At 36.4% G+C, this 12032-nt stretch overlaps 1 protein-coding gene across 23 annotated transcripts in view; it reads left to right on the top strand.

Moving 5' to 3' along the window:
• The window catches only part of KLF12 (KLF transcription factor 12), a 458965-nt gene that overhangs the window by 332325 nt on the left and 114608 nt on the right, over positions 1-12032 (top strand). The gene's annotated exons all lie outside the window — the stretch shown is intronic.

Here is a 12032-nt window from a genome sequence, read left to right as displayed (position 1 = left end):
TCTTTTTGAATGTCACTATTTGATTATCATCATCATTATTATTACACAAAGTCAAGGGAATTATGGCATCTTGTTTTGATAGGAAATTACAGAATAGCTTTTTAGAAGATTTAAATTTGGAAGATAATATGTTCATCCTTTGAAAAGTAGGACTCATATGTGATCTTTAAATGAATCTTTTCTCTCTCCTTTTACCTGGACCATAGGGTTAGATTTCAGCCCTCGTTTATTGAAAATAGCTGCTTTTCTATCAGTCAGCTTTGTACCTAGCATTGAACCTAAACGATTGAAAAAAAAAATGCGTGTATGTTTTTTTCATAGAATAATTTTTTTCACCTTTATTGAGGTCTGACACATTAAATTTTATATATTTAAAGTATATGTTCTGATTTAACATACATGTACATAGTGAAATGTTTACCACAATTAAGTTAATTAATACATTCATCACGTTACATAGTTGTCTTTTTTTTGTGAGAATGCATAAGTTCTACACTCTTAGAAAATTTCAGGTATACAGTAGAGTATTATTAACTATAGTCACCATGCTGTATATTAGGTCCTCAGAATTTCTTCTTCTTCTATCTGCAAATTTGTACCCTTTGACCAGTATCTGCTCTTTTCTCTGACACTCCAGCCTCTGGCAGCCACCATTCCTCTCTGTTCCTATGAATTCAGCTTTTTAAAAAATCGTCCACATATAAGTAGTGTCATACAATATGTGTCTTATAGAGTAATTTTTAATAACATAATCTTGAAGATGAGGAGGGTTTAATAGCCACTGTTATTGCTGACATACTTGTTAATGAACAGTTCACTCAAAATTATCTTAGTTACCTTTACCTCTGTTATATCAATTTATTTTCCCCAAATGTTGATTAAATACCTACTTTGTTTTATTCATTAGGCTTTGAAATTAAAAAACAAAGAAAAGAGAGCCTTGGTATTGCATTTCAGAATTCACAGCATAAGTGTATGTCTGTGTGTATATAAAATGAATAATATATCTATGTTATAGAGATAATATGTATTATATGTTGATATTGTATATGAATATACATATAATACATCAGAGAAAACAAGATATAATGGATCTAAAATGAAATGTGGAGTCAGATCTGGATAAAAATTTCCATGCAAGCTCTTAATAGCTGTGTGACTTCTGGCAAGTTATTTAATCACTCTGAGATGAGAAGAAAATCAGAATAGTTACCTGACAGGACTATTGAGAAGGTTTTGATATAGCTATGAGGTATGAAAAGTAAGTCACAAAGTTTTGGCATATAGAAAGCTTCAGTTATTGGTGGAATTAGTATTATAGTAGTAATTAGTAATAATAGTACTAGTAGTAATAGTACTAGTGCAGTAGTTTAAGTTTATAACCACGAGGAAATATAAATACAGCAAGTGTCATTATTCTGATTTTATAAATGAAGATACTGAGGATCAGAGGTTAATGACTTTTCCAGTCACATAATAAATGGTAACAAGACAAAGTTTAGAACTTTCAGCTCCAAAAACATCTTTTTCTAGAGTGCCTATAAATCTGTTATCAGTAGTATTATTCTGCTTGAGCACTTATAAAAACATTGTTTGCATGCCTGTAATCCTAGCACTTTGGGAGACCAAGGTGGGCAGATCATGATGTCAGGAGTTCAAGGCCAGCCTGGCCAACATAGTGAAACCCCATCTCTACTAAAAATACAAAAATTAGCTGGGTGTGGTGGTGGGCGCCTGTAATCCCAGCTATTCGGGATGCTGAGGCAGGAGAATCACTTGAACCCGGGAGGTAGAGGTTGCGGTGAGCCGAGATCACATCACTGTACTCCAGCCTGGGCAACAGAGTGAGACTCCTAAAAAAAACAAAGAAAAAAAAAATTGTTTATCTCTTACTTGTTTTGTTCAAATAACTTAGTTTCTCCAAAGCAAATGTTAACTTGGGCCAGCGTAGACACTGAATCGCAGAGATTGCGAGATCTTCCTAATCCCGAGTCACCACGATCAGCACAGTGATTCTGATTTTGCGTGAGCTAAATCCTAAAATTGAGGAGTCTGTGTTCTCCTCCGTATATTTAGACTAAATGATGGTAAGTTTCAATTCTGAGATGAATACGTTTCATAGACATTTTAATCATATTGTTTTCCTGCATCATTCTAATGTGTATTTAATTTGTGTTAGTGTGTCTTGTGTGTGTGTCTGTCTTTATAAATATCTGCGTTTCTTTTAAATTAAACTTTAAAGTTTGGAACTGTGGTGACTAAAATCTAAAGTATGCTTACAGCTGGGCGTGGTGGCTCACACCTGTAATCCCAGCACTTTGGGAAGCTGAGGTGGGTGGATCAAAAGGTCAGGAGATCAAGACCATCCTGGCCTAAATAAATAAATAGATAAAATAAAATAAAATAAAATAAAGTAAAATAAAATAAAAAATATGCTTACTCCATTTGGGGCTTATATAACAAATAATTATATTGACTTCATAACATAACTATTTTTGTGCTTTTAATATGTGTGTATTATATATTGGTATATTTTAATGTGTAACTATTTAATAGAAACCTCAGGAACTGGAGCTTAATTTTCAACATATCTTTCTGATTTGCTATTTTTTTTTTTTTTTGAGATGGCATCTCGCTCTGTCACCCATGCTGGAGTGCAGTGTCACCATCTCAGAACACTACAACCTCTGCTTCCCAGGTTCAAGTGATTCTCCTGCCTCAGCCTCCCTAGTAGCTAGGATTAAAGGTGTCTGCCACCATGCCCAGCTAATTTTTGTATTTTTTTGTAGAGACAGGGTTTCACCGTGTTGGCCAGTTGGTCTCGAACTCCTCACCTTAAGTGATCCGCCCACCTCGGCCTCCCAAAGTGCTGAGATTACAGGTGTGAGCCACCGCGCCCAGCCTACGCATTTTCAAGTCACAGGATTTTATGTGATAGTGCAAATGCCTGTCTTTATTATTATTACAAAAGTTGCATGTGTATCATGGGAGATGCCAGATTCGCTATACATGTCAGTGTTTTCATTAAACGATTTAGTAAAGAATACACTGAGCTAACAATTGGGAAGCCCTAGAATGCCAGGACCCATCAATAGTTAATGAGTCATCATTCAAGACTGAATGTGCATGTGTAAACACTGGGAAGTGTGCGATGAAACAAAAAGAATGTTCTGCAGAGACCTCTTAAATGTAGATATATAGATCTTTGAAAACTAATAGTAATATATTAACATTTTATTCTGAAATAAGTATATAATTGTTACAGAATTTTAAAAAATTCTATACATAAATGACAGAAGTGGTGAGAGAAGTGAATAAATTTTAAAATTTTATTAAATATAAAAATTTTTAAAATTCTGTACATGGGTTTACTCAAAGTTAACTTTCAGTGTGTACAATTTTGAACTTCTCTTTCTGCTTTTCTGTTAGTTTATCCTTTATTAATTAATGGATATGACTATTTCACCATTAATTTCTCTTTCCTCTTTTTCTGTTTGTCTTTCATATCTTGATGACTTCTGTACACTTAAAGGCTGTCAACAACAAAAAAAAACCCCAAACATTTCATTGTAATATGATCAATAAACTTAATGTATTAAATAACAAAAGGATAAAATATCAGATTAGCATGTAAAAAAATGAAAACATTTCAAAGGACCTCCGTGGATCTCTCTGTTTCCTGTACTTGAAGAACTTTTCTAAGAGAGTTAGGTTGAGAAGGGTGGCTGCAGGTAGGGAGGTGATAAAATCAGAAGTTTTCTATGTATTAGAGGCAACACATTTTAGAAACCCTGGGCAACTAATTCACATTTGTCTTTACAATTAAAGATCAAAGGAGCCATGGTCTAAAAAGGATTCAAACGTTTGCCTCTTATTTCCTTGGCCACCAGTAGAATGTCAGGGAAGGGAAGGGGGAAAATGAGAAAGGAAAGGGATATGAGGGAAGATTGACACCAGAGAGGGTGAAATTGCCTTGCCCTGGGTCAGTCTTTCTGCTGTAGGCCTCTGACAAGATGCTAAACCACAGGTAAATATCTCTAACTGAAGCTCTTCTTGTCTCCTTCTCCATTCTTGCTCGTAGTCTTGCCTCATGCAATAACTGTTCAAGTTTGGGTTTTTAATTTGGTGCCTTACTTTGTTGACATTAGTATATTTATATAGCGTGAACATTCCTGAGCTAGTAAAATTATTTTTCCTAAATGTCTGGTGCTATGCATTTTACTGGTTTTTAAAATGAACTTTAAAAAATGTTCCCTTTGATTTCATATGCAGAAATTGTTAACCAAGATGCATCTACCCACCCCACCCACCACTGCAAATATTCAAATATGCCTGTATTCAAATTAAAAAGACCACTGCTTAGTGGCTACAACAGCAATCTGAATCGACCTCTGTTTACATAGATTTATGTAATGAGTCTACTGAACTGTGTGCTTGAACTGATCATTTCAACCATTTTCATTAATTAACTTGACTCTCATTTATCCACTCAGGATCAGTAAATTTAGATAAATTGGAAGAAGCAGCCACAAAGAGACCCACAGTCGGGCTCTGCGTTTTTTCTATTTCAATTGTAATAGATACTGTCCAAGTCAAAAATCATGTATTCAGTGATTCTGACAAAGATAATTTCCTGCAGTTTTTAGAACATCTGTTCTGTTTTGGTCTTGATCCCCGCCCCCCTTGATGATAAAATAGGGTCATTACCCTTAACAACTTGACAAACATAGTTATGAAATAAGTGTTTGGAGAAAGAGAGGTAAAGGCACATGATAAGAGCAAATGATTATAATTAACTCTAATCCTAGACAAAATAATGATGTCTTTTAAATAGGTGAAGTTTAGCTTTGTTATCTAAAGCCTCTAATTTTTGCACCCCTTTTTCTTCTTTCTAATTCCAAACATTCATAATGCTCATTTATTAATGCAAGTAGAAGAATCAAGTTCCACCAAACTCGAGCTAATAACATCTGAAAGAGAGCACTCCCTGGAGGAATTTCTGTTTTACTAGGAACAAGCTAAAGGATGTGGATATAATTCAGTAAGACTGAAGAGGGGAAGAGTGGGGTGAAAGGTGGAGGAAAAGATACAAGATGCTAAGGAGATATGCTTGTTTTCCAGAATTAGCCCTTTCAGAACTAATGAATTACATGTTACTGTTTAACTTACTCCGTATCTGAGTAGTAGTCTACTCTCTCTGATTTTGATTATAATGCTCAATTGATAGTGTTAGTAATCAGGGATGTTAGCATCCCTGATAACTGCACCTATGAAAAGGATATTCTTTTTAAATGGTTCATTGTCAATTACATTTAAGCTAATTAAAGCACTTCACTGTCGTTCTCTCCCTGTTTTTATTATTATATGGCTTATATGAAGTGCTCATCGTCTTAGAGAAAAACAACTAGTGAATTTCTGGAAATGTATAGTCTTATCTTTGGTACTTTTTTACATAAATGCTCTTTGAAAGAACAGATATGGTAGCAAGTTGGGTATCCTATTGCTTCCTCAGACTTCTCTTATTGCTAGTTTGAATGTTATGATTTTTTTTGAGATGGAATTTCATTCTTGTCACCCAGGCTGGAGTGCAATGGCACGATCTCGGCTCACTGCAACCTTCGCCTCCTGGATTCAAGCGATTCTCCTGCCTCAGCATCCTGAGTAGCTGGGATTAACAAGCATGAGCCGCCACGCCCAGCTAATTTTTGTATTTTTGGTAGAGACAGGGTTTTACCATGTTGGCCAGGCTAGTCTCGCACTCCTGGCCTCAGGTGATCCACCCACCTTCGCCTTCCAAAGCGTTGGGATTTACAGGTGTGAGCCACTGTGCCCGGCCATAATTCTTAATTTAGAAAACTGTATTTAACAATCAAAGAAAGTTAGAATCTAAGGTTGTTTTATTATTATTATTTATTTTTCTTGTTTTAAACTCATTGCACGGTTAGTTAACACCCCTCCTGTTTTTCTTAATCTCCTCATGTATGATGGTGTTCAGGTCTATTCTAGAGAATAGTAGAAGAGATGACTAATAAAGGGAAAACAAGAACTGTTACTAAGAGGCAACTTTTTGGCAGATTCTACGAAAACTCATGTAATTTTCATTTAATTTGCCCCCACGATACTGTCTGTATCCTACAGATAAAGAAACGGAGGCCTGGAGAGGTTTATTCTCTCCCCAGAAGTCTCAGAGGTTTTCTTTTTTTTTGTTTGTTTTTTTGCAAGTTCATATTCAATCCCAAGGTTGTCTGACTGCAAACCTACATTCCTTTATGAAGGGGAAGCTCCCTTCCTCTGTTTCGTGTTGTGGCTTTAAAATGTCTAAAGCAGCTGGGTGCTGTGGTGCACACCTGTATTTCCAGCTAATCGAGGCTGAGACAGGAGAATCAATTGAGCCCAGGAGTTCAAGACCAGCCTATGCAACATAGTGGGACCTCTCCTCAAAAAAAGAAGAAAGGTTGGGCACGGTGGCTCACGCCTGTAACCCCAGCACTTTGGGAGGCCGAGGCGGGTGGATCTGAGGTCAGGAGTTTGAAACCAGCCTGGCCAACATGGTGAAATCCCATCTCTACTAAAAATACAAAAATTAGCCGAGCATGGTGGCGGGTACCTGTAATCCCAGCAACTCAGGGGGCTGAGGCAGGAGAATTGCTTGGACCCGGGAGGCGGAGGTTTCAGTGAGCCAAGATCATGCACTCCAGCCTGGGCAACGAGAGCGAGACTCTATCTCAAAAAAAAAAAGAAAGAAAAAGGAAAAAAAAAAACTGGCAGGGCACAGTGGGTCACACCTGTAATCCCAACATTTTGAGAGGCCGAGGCGGTATATCACTTGAGATCAGTAGTTGAAGACCAGCCTTCCTCTGGTGAAACCTCATCTCTACAAAAATATGAAAATTAGTTGGGCTTGGTGGTGGGCACCTGTAATCCCAGCTGCCCGGGAGGCTAAGGCACAAGAAACACTTGAACCCAGGAGGTGGAGGTTGCAGTGAGCCAAGATCGTGCCCCTGCACTCCAGCCTGGGTGACAGAGCAAAACTCCATCTCAAAAAGAAGAAAAAAAACTTCATGCCTCAGCTATATTAAATTAGCAGAATTTTTTAGCTTTGGACTCCAATACACATAAAACTTGTGTGAAACAATTGCAATCTTTTCTCCTTCCTTGCTTCCTTCCTTCCTTCCTCCCTCCCTCCCTTCCTTCCGACAGTGCCTCTGTTGCCCAGGTTAGAGTGCAGTGGCATGATCTCAGATCACTGCAACCTCTTGGGCTCAAGCATTTCTCCCACCTTAGACTTCAAGTAGCTGAGACTACAAGTGTGTGCCATGAGGCCAGCTAATTTTTGTATATTTAGTAGAGACAGAATTTTGCCATATTGCTCAGGCTGATGTTGAACTCCTGGGCTCAAGTGACCTTCCTGCCTCGGTCTCCCAAAATGTTGAGATTGTAGGCATGAGCCACCACGTCCAGCATTAATTTTAAAACTTCTAATCTTCAAATCCATTGTTATTTTAATATAATTTGGTTTAGGGAGAAATAATCATATTAAATACATTCTCTGATACATAAAAAAAGAATTCAGCTATTAATCTCAACATTACATTGAAATGTAAATAAATAAGATGTAAAATAGTAGAGTGTTTTTGGATAAACTTTACTATTACTAATATTCAAAGAAAATCTTGGGAAAAAGTTTTCTGAGAGTTAAAAGGGCACTGAGTCAACTTATTTTGCACCCTTTGATGGAAAAACTTAAGAATGTTTGGGCCATGTCTCTTCTCTGCTGACAAGAATTAAGTCAGCTGCATTGATTATGTTCTGAGAAAAAGCCCAAGAAAGCTTATGTATTTGGTTTCTAATTTCAGTGTTAAATTATTTCAATTTTGCTCTTAGATGCTTCCCATAATCCTGGCCCATTAAAAGATGCTTTGTTTTTATTTAACAAGACTAGTAGGTTTGGGACACCTTTAAATCCTCACTCAGAGGCTACCAAAGAAATATTCTTTGACTCAGATATTTAGGTGGAAGTCAGCTCTCTGTTAGTGACTAAATATCATGCCTGTTGTGGTGCTGCTGATGGGGAAATCAGGGAGCCATTCATTCTTGCCAGGGGAGATAAATGCTGTTAGATTGCTCTTTTTTGAAGGAGGTCAGAAAAAGCTTTGATTGACTGTGAATGACTTAGATAAAACCTAAAGTATATGCTTTGCCATTATCAGCCCACCAGCCTTCTAAGCTTCAAAAAATTAAAAATAGTGATCCCTTAGTAACTCAGTCCGTGGGTATTTAGGAGCCAGATGGAGACCATATGCCCATACATATTCCTTTTTATCTGCTGTGGTGGGACAGTGTTGGTCCCTCTTCAATTAAAAAAAAAAAAGTATAATGAAGTTTGGCTGATTATTTAATACTTGAATTGTTTCATGAATTGCCAACATTAAGTCATATATTCTTTCAAAGAGTGATTAATTCATTTATTCAACTCCTTGTTACATGCTGGAGGTACAGAATAAATGACTCATAGTTCTGACCCTAAGGAGCTCAGAGTCAAACTTTATGGGATGAACTAAAGTCTAATGGGATAAAAACATTAAGTGCTACCATGAGAACAGAGAGGGTGACATGTAACTCCGATTGGAACAGGTAAGAGCATTGGCATGTGGAGGAGTGTATAAGGTCATAATGACTGGTGCACAAGTGAGTGAGGAGGTGAGATGGGAGATGCAGCTGCTTGGAGAGGTAGGTCAAGATTGGATCAGGAAGAATGAGTTTATTCTTTAGACAATATGAACCCAACCCACCGGTGGGTTTTAAGTGGAAATGGCATGATCAACTTCGTGTCCTACAGTTATCGTCTTAAGGAAACTGGGTATGGTTATACAGATTGAGGACTGTACACCCCAAAGTGTGCCATTTACATCGTCATGGATATGACTAGTGTTACTTAGGTGTCCACAGCCTCCACAATTGGACACAGGAATTTATGGTACAAAGTGTGTGTGTGTGTGTGTGTGTGTGTGACTCGGCAGTATGTTGTGCTGCTCAGAGGGCAGATAACATGTCCTAGCCTTCTTTGTGTCTCCAGAGCTAGCACTGTATCCATCAGACACTGTTTTTAAACACTAGAAAAGCATTGGATAAAATAGACAAAAATCACTGATCTTGTGGTGCTTAATATTCTAGTGGAGGGGGTGGGAGGAGAGAGACAATAAGCATATGATTCTATAATAAGCATATGATTCTTCTGTCCCTGGAGAGGGTAAGTGCTGTGGTGGTGAAGCAAGAAGGATGTGGGGACTGGGCAGTGTGGAAGGTGGTAGGCAGGGTTTACTATTTCATGTGAGGTGTTTGGGGAAGAACTCTGATAAGATTACATTTTGGGAGACTTGAAAGGGTAGGAGGTCAAACCACATGGACAGCTAAAGGAAGAGCATTCCAGGCAGAAGTAATGACAAGTGCAGAGGTCCTGAGGCAGGGGCTTCTCGCAAAGAGTAAATGAACGATTTCACTGACCAACTGAAGAAGATTCATTATAATTCCTTAAACTTACAGAAGAAACTGAACTTCATAAAGGCCAACTGAGTAGTCTAGCATCAAATCCCTAGGGAGAAGTTGGAACTGAATCTCTTTAATCTACTCATGCTTTTTCCTCTTGCTGTTATAAAAATTCTGTTTTTCTAAGGGAATCTGTAAATATTTGTTTAACCAAAAACAAACAAAAAACAATGAAGAGCAAATTTTTCTTTCAAAACCTTTGTCTGCTTTGTACTTCTTTTAGGCATAGGTTCTTGAAATCTAGTTATATACATATATAGGTATTTGTTCTATTTAATTGTTTACCAAAAATGATAAAATGTCCATATTAGTGTACATGTTACTATTAGTTATACCAATTTGTGTTTGAATCAGTTTATTCTTTCAAAGTGATTTTATCCTAGTACATACCTGTATATCCCATGGAATATTATGGAGCCATAAAAAAGAATGAAATTGTGTCTGCTGCAGCAACATGGATGCAGCTGGAGGCCATTATCCTAAGCCAATTAACCCAGGAACAGAAAACCAAATACCACATGTTCTCACTTATAAGTGGGTGCTACATAGTGGGTACTCATGGACATAAAGATGGCAACAATAGACACTGGGAACTACTAGAGGGGGAAGGAGGGCAAGGGTTGGAAAATTAACTCTTGGGTACTATGCTTACTACTTGGGTGACGGGATCAATTGTACCCCAAACCTCAGCATCACACAATATACCCAGGTAACAAATCTGCACATTGTCGCCCCTAAATCTGAAATAAAGATTGAAGTTACAAAAACAAAATAATAAAAATTAAAATTAAAAGGTGATTTTTTGAAGAACATCTTATTTTTCTCTTCAGTAATGTATTAAATATCTCCTGATGAGTCAAAAATAACTATTACACTGGAAAGTTTTAATATATGACTAATCTTTTTTAGCAGCCATTAAGTACTTTTTTCCCTAAAAATTGATGCAACTTTAGTTCCAAGTGACAATTTATCCTGATAATTTTTTGTGCATGAATCTTCTTGATCATTAAAAGATGTGTATGAAAGCTACTACACAGATGTTGCTATTTTGAAAGTGATTTATGTCTCCATTTCTGTGGTTGACATTTTATACTCTACGCATAATGCTAAACAATCAATTTGACAGACACCCCCCAACTAAATCGAATGTCTTCTGATATAGGTATAAACAGACTTTTTTTTTTAAGCCTACCTAACAACTTGGAAATTATTGGGTTGAGTGTTGATTTATTGTTTAAACTGCCATGCCTCATTCTAATGTGAATTTATTACTTCTTGGTCATCAATTTAAAAAATAGAACAAACTTTTGAAAACTAAAGGTTTTGTTTTTACTTTCGTTTTTTAAGTAGGGGATTCCAAAATTACACCATGGATAGAATTGATGAGCCACTTACAGTTTGATAGTGGCTATTTATTTTTCCTACTTTTAAATTATGTTGAAATTTTTTTAGTGTTAGTAATTTCTAAGAACTCATAATTTAAAATATAATGGTATTTAATGTGGTGATACAGTGTATTCCAAACCGATTGCAAGAATTAATTTGCTTTCATTTGTTTCACATACTTCACCACGTGATATCTTCCTGTAGCTTTTTTCTTGCTGTATGTTCTACCTATAATCACATTGCAAATTTATGTGTGTCATTTATACTTCTCATAGATATTTTTCTAATGGGTGTAACTAGTGAGCGTAGGTAGTCATTTCTCATGCATTTTTGATGTGTGTTGACATAGATACTCGGTGATAATGTTGAAATATTAATAAGTTTCACTACAAGTTCCCAGAACCATTCATCACTATTTCATTTATTAATATAGCCAGTGAGAGTACACGATAGAAAACCATAGAGTAATATATTTGAAATTAACTCAATTCACCAGGATACAGTCTCTTCTATTTCCAGTCAAATGCTTGAGACATTCTCTCTTTTTATTACTTTCCAGGAGTTATAGCCATTGTGCCATAATTTCCCCTTACTTTATATCACTTTCTTAACACACTTGGAACTCATTGAATACATTTAGTTACCTGCATCAAATGAAAGTAAAAAAGTGAAGGACACATTCTTAGAAATAGCCTGCTGCTGTATAGAAAAATCTGATATAGATAGAAAAAGCTTGGGTAAGAGTGAATCTTATCTCATTGATGTTTTACATGTCCATCTTCAATGATATTTTGCCATCTCCTTTACAGTCACATAGCCAAGGGTCATCAGCTAGTTAAAATCTAATGCATCATGCATCGTGGCTTATTCTAAAAGTTGAATCCCAAACCATATGCAGTTAATAGAAATAAGAGTGCCAACACATTTTCAGAATATTCCTGATTACTTTTCTGCAAAATTACTGGTGTGGAGAAAGGAATTCTAAACTTTTACTTATATAATAAAATAGAATCCTGCCAGTGTTTAGTTTTAAAACTATCTGATATATCATTAATATTATTTTATCTGTACTTATGGAAAAACTAATACAGAAAACTGGA

This window comes from Pongo abelii, chromosome 14 (assembly GCF_028885655.2).
Source record: "Pongo abelii isolate AG06213 chromosome 14, NHGRI_mPonAbe1-v2.0_pri, whole genome shotgun sequence".
Classification (NCBI taxonomy): domain Eukaryota; kingdom Metazoa; phylum Chordata; class Mammalia; order Primates; family Hominidae; genus Pongo; species Pongo abelii.
Note: the sequence above shows the minus strand (reverse complement) of the source record. Positions and strands in the feature narration are given on the sequence as shown.